Source organism: Oncorhynchus masou, chromosome 15 (assembly GCF_036934945.1).
Source record: "Oncorhynchus masou masou isolate Uvic2021 chromosome 15, UVic_Omas_1.1, whole genome shotgun sequence".
NCBI classification, from domain to species: Eukaryota; Metazoa; Chordata; class Actinopteri; order Salmoniformes; family Salmonidae; genus Oncorhynchus; species Oncorhynchus masou.
This window is the reverse complement of record NC_088226.1, coordinates 12,239,454-12,252,644: the sequence shown is the minus strand read 5'-3', so window position 1 is coordinate 12,252,644 and position 13,191 is coordinate 12,239,454. Positions and strand designations below refer to the sequence as shown.

The following is a 13,191-nucleotide window of genomic DNA, read 5'->3' as shown; positions in this document are numbered from 1 at the left end:
CAGAGATGTTATTGCATTGTTAGCCTCAGGCAGCTTGTCCTTCAAGGCCACTCTTCTGGGGGTTCTGCATGTAGATTCCCCTGCAACTAGATCTTTCCTGTCCGGCTCTCTCCTGTTTCTGTTCGCCTCGCGTAACATGCTGAGTAACAGGCTCTTTCCAGTTACTTCCCTGGGAGAAGGAAAAACAACATGGACTCAGGAAGGAGATAAACTGAATTCATAGTTCACAGCCACTAAAGTATATTTACAACCCTATGTAATAATGCTTAGAGCTTTACAATGGGTCAGTTATTCAAGGCAATATTTACTCTTTTCCATTCAGTAAACCAGACCGTATATTTCTGTCTTTTTTCTCATCAGATTGGTTTTTGTCGTGTAGGTTGAGGTTGGTCCGTTTCATGGATTGTGATGAAGTGCTGTTACATGGTCTGGTTGTGTTCGCGGGAGGCTCAGGGTTACGTAAATCAATATAAATGGTGGGGCGCTTCCTGGCGGCTTGGCTTTAACTCAAATGCCATCCTTTTGAAAGACTTTCTCCGTCCACCATTTTGTCTGGACAGTAAACAAAACGTTCATGTTAATTAATTACATTATTCATAATCATGTGAAACCCACACAACTTGATCATAGATTTTACCTGAAATTGGTAGGATGTTGGACAGGTGCTTTCTGAGGCACACCAGAGGTTTTATCTGGCACAGTTTCTCTTTTCTCTTCAGCATCTCCACATGACTGTGTACTACAGAAAGCAGCCAGCCTCTCCAATATAGTATCCTGTGACCTTACATTGTCTCCATCTGTGACCAAATTGAGAATGAATTGATGACATCATTATGATAATAGCATTGAGTGTGAATGACAAGCTAGGTGCACACTGGTTACTCTACATCTACTAGTTGTTCAGCAGTAGCTATATCAGTGATACCTTAGAGTTACCCTATTGTCTACCTGGTTGTACTTCCATAGGTTCGTCAGTCACACTGCCTCCGAAAAAGAGTCTATCTGTTTGAAGAGTCAGAAGAATCTGGTCCAGATCCCAGTGCGCCAGTGTCTGGTAAAAACACAAAGGTACTGATTTGTAGGACATAAAATTTCATCAGTATCTATCTAACTGCAGAATGAAAATGTCCAGAGGTCAACAAATACATGAGTTATTATGTAGTACCTTCTCAATTTATAACAGGAAACTTAAACCCACCTCAAAAGACAAAACAGTTTGACTATCTTGTAGTGGCTTTTTCATAGAGCCATTTGGATCTGTTCTCTGTGTCTTTCTCAAAGCATTGAGTGACTCCAATGTGTTGTCTTCACAAGCTGTGTTATGTGAAGTGTGTGGCGACGTGGACTCAGTTGTTTTTTGTCTGTTTAGTGTGCCATGGCCGTTGTGCACTGAGGTGTCCCCTTTCATCTCCACAGGATGGCCTCCTGCCCAAGCTGCATTTCTAATAGAGTCATGGCTGCATATCTCATTTACCTTATTACCTATGGGACTGGGCTCCTGGTGTGTGCCCTGCTGGGCTAATTCAGTGGCTTGATAAACTCCATGGGGTTCAGTTGTAGGCTCTCTATGTGGGCAAAAGGTCTCCTCTGTCCAACACAGTTGTGGCTGTGCCACAGATATTTGAAGCTCCTGTTTTGGATACGCACAGATACACACACAGTAACCTTGCCAAGGACTCTTCAGCAATTGGTGTAAACTTGCTCAGCTACCTAGCTACTTAAAGTTACCTCTATTTCAGAGTCCTCCAATGACAAGACACTCTGGGCCCTCTGTGTGTTTAGGAAGAAGGGCTACTGGTCGCCGAAAGATGGATATATCTTCTTAATTTTCAAACTGTAAGGTTAGCCACATTTCAGCTAACGTTTGATACATTTATCTAGATTTACTCTGGCAAACACAACTCAAAAACAAATAAACAACTCTAGTAGAACAGCAAGTAAGTAGCAAATTTCTTACAAATTAAGGGCTTTTCATAAGGCTAGCTAGCTAACGTTGTCTTACTGCTGCACTTGTTGTTAGTTAACTAAGTGCAGTAATCAAACTCATCTGAATCAATGGACGGGTTTGAAGCTGTCAAAAAGCGCATTCCAACGCGTTGAAGGATCCGTGTCCATATTGACATAAACTAATGCATCTATAATCATCAAGATAGACCACTCTTATGTGAAAGCAGTAGCAGTCAGCTACCCTAAGTTAGCTAAAGTTAAATAGCTGCTAACAACAACTAGCAAACTGTTGGTTACCATAACAACTGAACTACAAGAGTGAGGAGCGCATATAAATTATGGAGGAGCACGTGTTGCAGTGCAGAAGGGATGGGACCTGGGAAAGGTGGTCAACATGAACATGTCAACATCTGTGATCGACTGCGAGTTAAGTAATGTATGAACCGTTCAAGTTCTGCGGTCTATGAATCCTGCAGTCAGAGCTGTGTTGGAAATGGGCTGCTGTAAAATTGCTCCTGCCCGCTTTTTCAAAATGAAAACGTTACAGTGTCGTTTAATGTAGGCCCTGAAAGTTTACTTCTCCCTCTGCTTAGAGTTCTGGCCCATTGTGGTACAGGAGGAAGTGTTTGCCTTGTGTACACATATGGCCCACCTCAATAGCTGGGCCTCTACACCTTTAATTTGTAAAGGCGGATATTGTTTACCTAGGGCCTATATCTATATTTGGTTGTGTGACCAATTCCTTGTTGAGCAAATCTGTCTCTTAAATATTTATTCAGAGGACAAAAACAAACATGACTTGTGTTTATTCAACGGGTGCGTTTAATAGTCACCCATTCAAAGGTGGACTGCTTTGAAACATGTCCTAAAAGAGTACTGTACTGTACACTGTGTATTCTAGTAGACTTACTTGCATTTTTTTTGTGTGCACTGATTTAATGAACGTTTCATGAAATATGAAACTAACTAAAAGTGTATGATGCAAAAGCTACATACTTGAAACATGTAGGGCATAATTACCACAGGAACAAAAATAATTTGTTACATTACATATCGTGAGAAATTATTAATATAGCCTAAATCATTGAATGTACAGGGACAATTGTAGGCTAATAACAATTATTTAGAAATTATTGTCTTCCAAATGTCTGGCGTCTTTGACCCCTTCAGCAGTTCTTGAAATGTTCGTTGCTGATATCCCTCAGGTCATGGCCAACCAAGCCTGGAGGGCTGTTGCATGTTATATTGTTGTAGATGGTGACAACAGTGTGGGGTTCCTCTCCCTCAGCTAGGGTTTCCACTTGCCGGGGCACCGTCTGCGGTCTCCTCAAGCTGTAGTCTCTAAGGGGAAGGACACTGCAGTCACACTTCCAAGGTGTGGGAGGTTAAGACCTCGAGCTTGTTGAATCTCAGGTCTAGTTGTTGTAGGCCTAAGAGTTCCACGAAGCTCTGGCGCTCCACCACAGAGATGTTGTTGTTTTGAAGGAAGAGCCGTCGCAGACCCGATAGTCCAATGAAAGCTTGGGTCGTGACCCTGGTCAGACAGCCCTTATCCAGGTGAAGACTGTGGAGCTTGGCGAGACCTTTGAACACTTGGTCTGGAAGACTGCGGAAACAGCTGCCAGACAGGTTAATGACAGCCAGGTGAGAGAGGCCCATGAAGGTGCCCATCCGGGCCTCCTGCACCTGGTTATGCTCCAGCTCCAGAACCTCCAGGTGCCCAAGCCCCTCAAAGATCCTGTCCCCCAAGGCCTGAATCCGGTTGTAGCTCAGACACAGTTCTTCAAGATACTGCAAGTCACGGAATGTTCTGGGCCTTAGTCCACTGATGGAGCCGCAGCACATGGAGGCTGTGAAGACCAAGGAAAGTCTCATCGTGGAGCGCTGAAAGTTTATTGTTTGTGAGATCCAGCCAACTGAGGGACTTCATACCCACAAAGGCTCTGGGTACCACCGTCACTATCTGATTCTGGGCCAGGTAAAGCTTTTGCAGTTTGGGGAGCTTCATAAACACATTAGCCTTAATGACCTTCAGGTAATTTCCAGTGAGGTCCAACTCCTTCAGCTCGTTAAGACCTTGGAAGAGTTGTGGCTGTAAGTAAGCCAGCCTATTCCCAGCCAGCACCAGCTCCCTCAGGCCATGCAGGTCATGGAACCCAGTCTCAGGCAATACTGCTAATGAATTCCACCCCAAGTTGAGAAGCCACATATGTGAGAGGCCAGCAAACAACTTCTCCTCAATGCGGGACAGTTGGTTGTTATGGAGACTAAGCAAGGCGAGGTTAGGCGTGTTCTGGAAGATAGTGCCTGGCAACGAACGGATGCGGTTGCGCTCCAGGTGGATGTGAGCTAGCGACTTAAGCCCTCTGAACACCTTAGGAGTCAAGGGACAGCAGCTGACCGCTCTGTAGATTCATAAAATCCAAGTTGCTGAGATCCTTGAAAGCGGTGGCAGGCAGAGTGGTGAACAGGTTTCCATCCAGCCAGAGGGAGCGAGTGGAGACAGGCACGTCAGAGGGGGCCTGGGTGTAGTTGCGTGCACTGCAGTAGATAATGAGCTCTAGACTGTAGTCGTCATGCAGACAGGTGCAGCCCTTGGAACAAGGAATGGGCTCCTCAGTAGGTTTCTCTCTCCCAGTGTCAGGGTCTGGCAACACCAGTGATGTCCCCAGTACCCACAACACCAGTAGCACAATGGTGTGCATAACAGCTGGGGGTAGAGAGCAGAGGAAGTAAGCTCAATGTTGGTGCTCCTTATCTAAAACGACTTAATATGCTTATTCTCTTTGTAATAAACATGTATTTTCTCACATATTAAGTCCTCCCTGTAAGCCAATCAATTAACCTCTGTACTCAGATTATTCAGATTTTACATGAACCAATTTAAGATCAATATTATAGACAATGTCTAGGCCTATTTTCAATACTACAAATACAAAAAAATATTTACTGCAAACATTCATGTCTAAAATATGCAAATCTACTATAAAGTGTACATTCTTTTCTATTATGTGCAATTTTAAAAGATGAACGTTCAATGATTCAGAATTGTTTCCCCTACCTTATATTTCAGCAATTCTGACTGAGGTAGACTGACAGACAGCCACCCACTAAACGAAGGACGTGTGTATTTGTGTTTGGAAAGGGAAACCCTACCTAGTCTTTCTAGAAAAAGTCAGACTCACTGAACTCTCAGAATGAACCTGTTCATACCCTATGACCAGCATCATCATCAGTCTTTCAATGAGTCTATGGTCTTATCTCTCTCAAATATACTTTTTTTTTTATACCTATGCCAACCTATCAGTATCTTTATAAGTACATTTTGAGTGAACATTCTTAACTATTTGATGTTCAAGAATTTAATAAACAAAATTCATTTTTTCCCATGACCTCAGAGTTGTCATAGTACATAACATCATTAGTACCCCTAAAATTCACATTATAGGAATGTCTACTGTACATATGGTCTGGTGGTCTGACTTTCAAGTAGCCTTTTGCTGTTTACTAAAGCCAGGGTCCTGTCTCTGAGTACATTTACTGTAGATTCTGACTGATACAGACAGCATGGCTGAGAGATAAGACAAACCTGGTGCAATGAACCTGGCATTTTGAAATGTATTACAAAAAGAGATTCAAGTTTGTGTGTAAAAGCTCAGTATTGTTTTTCAGTTTACTTTAGCCAATCATTATCCCAGGTAAAGGGAAATGTAGCTGTTTCATATCTCACAGCACACACATTGACCATCAAACAGACTCTGATGTTAAACGTGGGTTGACTTTCACTTTATTCTCTTTCTCTGTGGCTTGGTTTCGTGAACTTACTGGACTACCCAGAACCGGACTTGTGCCTAAGGACATCCAAATTCAATCAAATCTAACAGAAAACGTGACCATTGGCTGGACAATCCTGGACTTTGACAGACTGGTGGTTAAGAAAAGACATGGGTATGTTGTGCAATGGCTTCTCTAATACTGGCAGGCATTAAATTACATTGTTTTGTCACACTGAACATTTTAGTTGCTAAATTATATCTTAAACCTAGACTTAAGTAGGTATATCAGGGTTTTAAGACACAAAGTCATAATTTTGACACAGAACTGTCACCTTAGGCTTAGTTCTCTGTTTAGCTCAACAAGTTTCTCCTTTCACAATGTGATTGTTCCATGATAGTGAACAACATGAGACTTGCCCGAAGGTTGTTAGAAAGATAAAGCATCCCTAATATTTAAGCAGTGTGTTTAATATTTATCATTGGTGGTGCTATTCACTTCTTTCACCACTAGAGAACACTGCTGCTCTGTCACCTAGGCATATGAGACATGTCGAAGGAATCCAAAAGCTCACTTTCTCTGAAAGAAAATACCCTTCAGGATACAATCCAGTTATCCCAATCTGTTTGCAGGTGTTTACATGTTTTGAGATATTGTTTTACTTTGAATTAGTCCAATAAGTTAGCCACCTTACCACATACACTCTGTCATGGCAATGTTTCATTCAAGTGTGATTCAGTGCTTCCATTTCTGCTCTAGCAGAGGAGGCCCTTGTTTGCTACAGCGTGGTGTCAAATTAGAATAACATGGAAAAACATTGTTGAGTTTTATGCTGTTAGAATGATTAATGAGCCGTCGCAAAAAGATATACCAGCTTATTTAAGTATCCTATTTTTAAGAAATGAAGGGAATGGGTCTCATGAAGGAGTGTAAATCCCTGTACCGGAGGGAAATCTCCCAGAGTGCGTCTTTAACACTTCCTGCTCCCCAGACAAACATCTCTAATTGGCTCACTCCCCTGCTCTCAACCAGCACACAGGTTCCCTTCCCAGGTCTGTCAGCACCGGGAGAACAGGAGGCTTCATAGTAAGTGACAGAGCCCCAGGTGCAGTGGCAGTGAATGTAGAGCAATGTCTCGGGCTCTGCTGGGAGTCAGTGTTTATATACAGGAGGAATAGATAAACTCCTCAGTCACATAACTAGCAGTGGAAAAGTTGAGAACTTCCTCAGCAGTGGTGAACAGACCTGAAGGGCACCGTGTCAGTGTGTGTTGGAGAATCCGTGCTGATAGCTACAATACCGCATCTTCCTTATCTTTTTGTTATTCCTTCTGCTGCTCATGACTGTCTGTCAGAGAATGAATGCCCAGAGGGGCAAGTGCACTCTACTGCCTTCCAAATTCTATCCCAATAGTAGAGAATACTGCCTACCTCTGTTAGGCTAACTGTTGTGTAATCGTGCAGGCTGACACTGTTTTGATTGCTGGTTTTGGAGCAAAGCTATGTTATATTTTACGATAATAGGGAAAATAATATTTTTGCCAGTGGCACAGATGTATTTTTCATTTTACAGCTGCCTTCTTATACAGATTGTAGGCTAACTAAATACATTATATGTGGGGTTTTTGTATAGTGCAGGGCTGTTGAAGGTAGCCTAATGGCACAAGTCCCTTAAGATCACGTGACAGCCATATTGTATGAAATATAGCATGTCGTCTTCCCTGGGATTACATATGCTGCTGGCATATTGGATTCTCCAGATGTAGGGAGCAGGTAATGGGTATCATTTCATAAAAGAACATTACCATTCTGCCGGGTACTTTTGCTGATTATTGTAAGAGATGACGTCAAACCCAATCCATTGACAAGTGAGAGGGGGCATGGAAGCTTACAGTAATTTCCTTTCTCTTTATACAGGCTACGTATGTCGAGGGGCTAAAGTCCAGGAATGTGTCGTAAAAAGTTGGTTTGCAGTAGATTGTAGCCTACAACTACACAGGTGAAGTGGAACAATGTTATTTCTATTTCACAGTGATAGAACAGTACTGAATAAAAGTTAGGCTAGCGGCTTTGTGCGGAGCCGTGGGAGACATAGGCTAAGAAGAGTTTACCTCAAGGTAATATGAAATAACCATGGAACTTTTTCATTATTTCAGGGATTAATTGTATTATCTTGTTACAAAAAAAAGTATTTTAAATCGGCTCAGAACATGAAATAATCCCCTCGAGAGATTAATTATTACTCTCCAAAGACAAGATTCTTCTGCCCTCAAGATAAAACTAATCTTCCCTGAAGATGTAAGATTATTCACTTGAAAATGATGCCCCAACCCGTCTCAAAATGGAGAGCAACTGTCGGAAAGGGCCATGATCCCCATCTGAATCAAAGGTGAAGCATAATGAAGCTGTAGCACAGAAAAAACTTTGTAGGAATGAACTAACCTGTGTGATTTTAAACGCTTGAATCAGTAAATATTACTTTGACCCACTGGTCTGCTGTTGAGATGAGTCCATATCACACGCCGTCTGTTGGGTACATCCCACTAGGCCTATGGGCATTAGATGAAACATGCAGGCCTCAATCTCAAGCAAAAGGACTTATTGGCACCAATGTTCTCTCTAATGTTTTGGGGCACTGAGCAAATTTTAGGTATTGTGAGCGGAAACTTGAACCTTGTGAGATTTATATGCAAATTCTGGCGCACATTTACAGTGAACACTGAGGCTGTACTCTTACAGTTTTAGACAGTAGCCAATAGGCTATTTGAGCATAATGTAAGCCTACTAACAAAACCAATGGAGCAAATCACATAACATTTTTTACATGGAAATAAAATAATTTCTATAATAAAGCCTACAGTAGCCTATATTTGGTGTTCAATGCAGGCCTACATTGTATGAGACTTTTAAGAACGTTTTTACAATATGAAGGGCTTGACATTGATTCATGATTTTTTTTACTAGGGTGTGTAACACTATGGGCCAAATAGGTGACTGTAAAATTGCATTGTATTGTATGATGCAAGAAACCACTTTACAAAATAACAGTAATTATTATTACCATGTAGCGAATTAGACAATGTAGGCTACCTCTCTGCCTATTGGCTTATTTGCACATTCAAGCCTGCGTCAAATACAACACTGCCCCTTTAAGACGTAAGCTTTTTACCTGACTGGCTTTTCAAAGATTACTTGAAATGTAGCCTACATGTTTTGTGCTCTTGTAGGAAGCAGTAGCTCCCCATGGCTGACCTATACGTATCTATAACTGGTCTAATAACTCGCTAACTGGCAAAGAATATCAACAAATGTGCACATGCGCGGCTCTGCGCTCTGATCTGAAAAGGGTATTCAATCGCGGGTGATTGAAAGACCGCTCGTGGCCTACCCCCGCCAATAGAATTTTACTCCTTTGCGCTCTGGCTCTACCTACAACAAAATCAAATACTAAATCTTGCAAAGTTAGATTTGTTTTGTTTTGTTTTGCTGATATGTTTATTTGATCACAGAAAACACGTTGATCTATATAGTCTAAACAAATGGGGCGAACTCAGTGAAGTTCAATCTCTTGCGTCTCTGTGCGCCTGGCATTTCTTCTGCACAGCAGTCCTGTAGGAGGTGCGCGACCACGCGCAGTTTAAATGGAACATTGATTGGCAACAATTAATTCCAGCTAACTGGATGGAGGCAAGTTTTCACAATTAATAAGAACAGAGGCCTTCCTTCACTAATACACAATCAAATTGACTCCTGGTTTTCGGTATGAAAACGTCTGACAGAGACATATCCATTCAAGAGCTCTGAAATGTCCAGCTGTGTGAGCCAAATCCATTTGAAACATTAGTGACTGAAATCATGCCGTTCAGCCTCCTACTCGGCTTGGGAGGTAGATCATGGTGTGATGAAAATGATTGTGACTATGTATGCTCTCTCCTTCATGGTTTCCCTTTGTTGGTACCACGCCAAGCGGATTGCTGGTCAGATTAGAAAGGAGATCCACACAACCCATTTCAATTAGGAACCCAATTCATTTGGGAAATTAATAGATACATAATTGTGGACAAGCTGTGTTCTATGTTAAATGGACATATGTTATAGCACTGATGGGTATGGTACATGGGTTTGTGAAATGAATTGGCCAAATGTAGCCCACTTTGAATCCATGTAAGCCTTAGCTAATACATTTCTCACATACACTTTCATATCCCTGGATGATTTTAACCCTTGTCACATGCTGTAACCTGTGCCTCTAAACCAATAGGCAATCAATCAAGTGTTGATAGAGGCTTGATAACCCAAATCTGAGGTGTGATCTTTTTACATTGACGCTGAATGGTGTGGGGTCTGTCTGATTGTTAGAGAAAAAAAGAAATTTGCCTTTCATATAAGGGTTTAAACCCTCTAACGGTTTCCTAGGCATTCATTCACCCTTGACATAAAACCTTTCCACACAATGCAAACTCAACCAATGCATGATGGGAGACAGCCCTATCTGTACAAAGCATTGAGGGTTGGTATTAAAATGTGTTTTTATAAGTAGGCTAGACTGATTGAAAGGTTCATTAGCACATTAGCAGCTGATTTGATCTTTAAGCCTCCTATCTGAATCCCCCAGACCCACTAGTCAGGGTATGCCCATGATTACTCACACTGTACTTCCACTCTTCAATACCCAGAATGTCTGTTGAGTACAGGAGGCTCCGTTGCTCTCTGCTTGTTGGGTGCATAAAACACAATGTTATGCTTAGATACGCAGACCAATTAGACTGTAAAATTGCAAGACCAATTTATGTCCTTTTATTCAGTAGTGTTCTATGCTCATAGGCCATGACGTAAATTGTGGACAAGCTGTGTTCTATGTTAAATGGACATATGTTAAAGCACTGCTGGGTATGGTACATGGGTTGGCAAGCAAGGTATGTGTCTCAGGGGTAGTTGGGATATGCAAAAAACACATTTCACACTCGTACAGGTTACCCTCTTGTACATGTAGTGAAACTGGCCAAATATAAGCAACCTCTATTTGGCCTTTGATAATAGTCCATTAGAGAGTCATTCGTTTTGTGAGAATCTAGCCTCTAATAGCTCCTAATAACAGTGTTCTTATCTTACCTCTGTCATGGAGCTGCAGAGTTCATGGAAAAACCTTTTACATTAGCCATCTCCCATTTAATATAATAATAATACTATATAGTATAATACTACTGTATATAATATACAGAATATCATAATATATGTCGTTTAGCTGGCACTTTTATCCAGTGACTTACAGTCATGTGTGCATACATTTTACATATGGGTGGTCCGGGAATCAAACCCAAAGCTTCATGCTCTACCAACTGACCTACAGTTGACCTGATACATCCCACTTCTTTACCTGATTAGTGTTAGAGTTGCGTAAATTCGAATCTGGTATCACGATAAATATGACAATGAGTCACCGATTGTATACTATATATTTTTTATTAACTAAGCAATAAATGGCAAATGCAACTTTCGTACATACGGGCTCACTGTAATACCACGCAGGGCAGAACAGGGAACTGACGGGATGTATGTAAACAGTGTTCTTATATTGTGATAGGCCAACAGACGGGTTGGAACTATCACAGTAGAGGCTGAGCGTGGTTTAGACTTGCTCAGCCTATTGCAGGCGCTCAGGCTGGTCCCTGCCTCTTGGCGCTTCTTGGAGTCCTCCCTCCGTCGCTGTATAGATTCTTACTGTTCTGGTATCGCAGCCTAGTTATAACAGTGGCTCAGTTCCTGCTATTGTGTTGTTCAGTATTTTTCCATCTCAGTTAAACCTCATGATGACCACCCCTCCCTATGCCTGATTAACCACAACTTTGTAAGATACAGCAAGTCACACCATGTGCTCAATATTGTTACATACAAACACAAGGACAAAGCATCTGCTGGGCTGTTATATACAGTTTTGCAACATGCAGGTCACACAATGTTACTCAGTTCTTGTCACACACACAAACAGGCAAGTAGATGTAGCAAGCAGTTGTTTAATCTCATGATGATTCTCAAGTGCACAAATGCAGATACTTCACACAGCCAACATCAGATAATATTTAATCATATATATATGGTAATGGCTATAATGTAAAACACAGAATCCCACATTAGTATGTGGTACAGGACAATGGGAGATAATTATTAGGAAAATGTAATATTCTGAAGAATGAATTTGCAAAACTTCATATAGGCAGACATTTCCCATTTTAGACTCATTTACATACTTTCACACATTATGAAGTAGGCATGCTTGAGGTGCACCCTCATAGATACAACCAGCCACCATTTGGTTGATTGGTATCCACCCTCTGCTTACAACATATGACTTCAGTGTTCTAAACACAAGCCCCTGGTGTTACAGATTGAACTGCAACATGGAGTGTTACATTTCCCTTTCAGTCTCTGTTTTCATATCCTTTTTTTATTACAGTATTTTGCTTCTTGATGAGATTAATTTGTCAATGTAATATTGAGTCCCCAGAAGGTTTTTCATAAGGCCATATGAGTGCACATAGTAGCCTACAGTATGAATTTGCATACGGCCTATATTGAAAAAGGAGGGGGCATTCACATTTCCAAACTACTAACGGCCCCTTAAAGCTCAGAGTTTCTAAGAGACCGATGGAGCAGACAGAGCCCCATGGACACTGTTGCTGTTGGCAGGTCTAATGAAACCCTGGATTGTGTGTGTTACCATAAGTAATGAGCAACGATTCTTCTGTGGGACCCATGACAGCCACGTCCCCTTTTGTCAGTCATTAAATCACCATGTGATAAGCAGACAGTGCTTGGGGATCCATTAAGAGCATGTTGTCTACAGATTTTACTCAGTCTGATAACCCTAGTCAACCCTTCCCCATAACCAGATTCCAGAGCTGTACCACTGTCCCTTGTGAACACTAAGCATCCACATAAAACCGAACAGCTGCATGTGTTTAACAGAACCTTGGAATTAAGTGTTTTATAGGCTGATAACAGCCTGACAGAGCAATAACACTACAGACTATATAGCTTCCCACCTTCTGTATTTGGTGCAGTGGGCTTTGGGGGCATAAATGCTGTCAGACCCTCCTGTTGGACTCATTTATTGCATGATTTCCTCTGAGCATGGGGGACACAGCACAGCAGTTGTGCCCAGCCCTGGGGACAGTCACAGCTAGGAGAGAGCCCGAGGGATGCTGTCTCTCTCTCTTCCACATCAGCAAAAGGATGCCCACCACATAGAAATCATCCCTCCCTGAAGATACAAAGAGGACCTGTTTTTTTTTCCCTTGACACTGTTATTTCTGCGGTTGGATTTAATTGAATTGTTTTCTTCTGTACCTTGCGCTGTCATAAAAGTGTGAAGGAAACGGTGTCGTTTCACCAGTAGAATGAAGCCTTTGTGGAAGGCACAGAAGAATCGGAGTCATGTCATGACATTCAACAAGGAAGAGGCCTATATATG

At 41.8% G+C, this 13,191-nt stretch overlaps 1 pseudogene; it reads right to left on the bottom strand.

Moving 5' to 3' along the window:
- Positions 1-2,803: 2,803 nt before the first annotated feature.
- LOC135554991 (insulin-like growth factor-binding protein complex acid labile subunit) lies at positions 2,804-5,049 on the bottom strand (annotated as a pseudogene).
- Between the last annotated feature and the right edge of the window lie 8,142 nt (positions 5,050-13,191).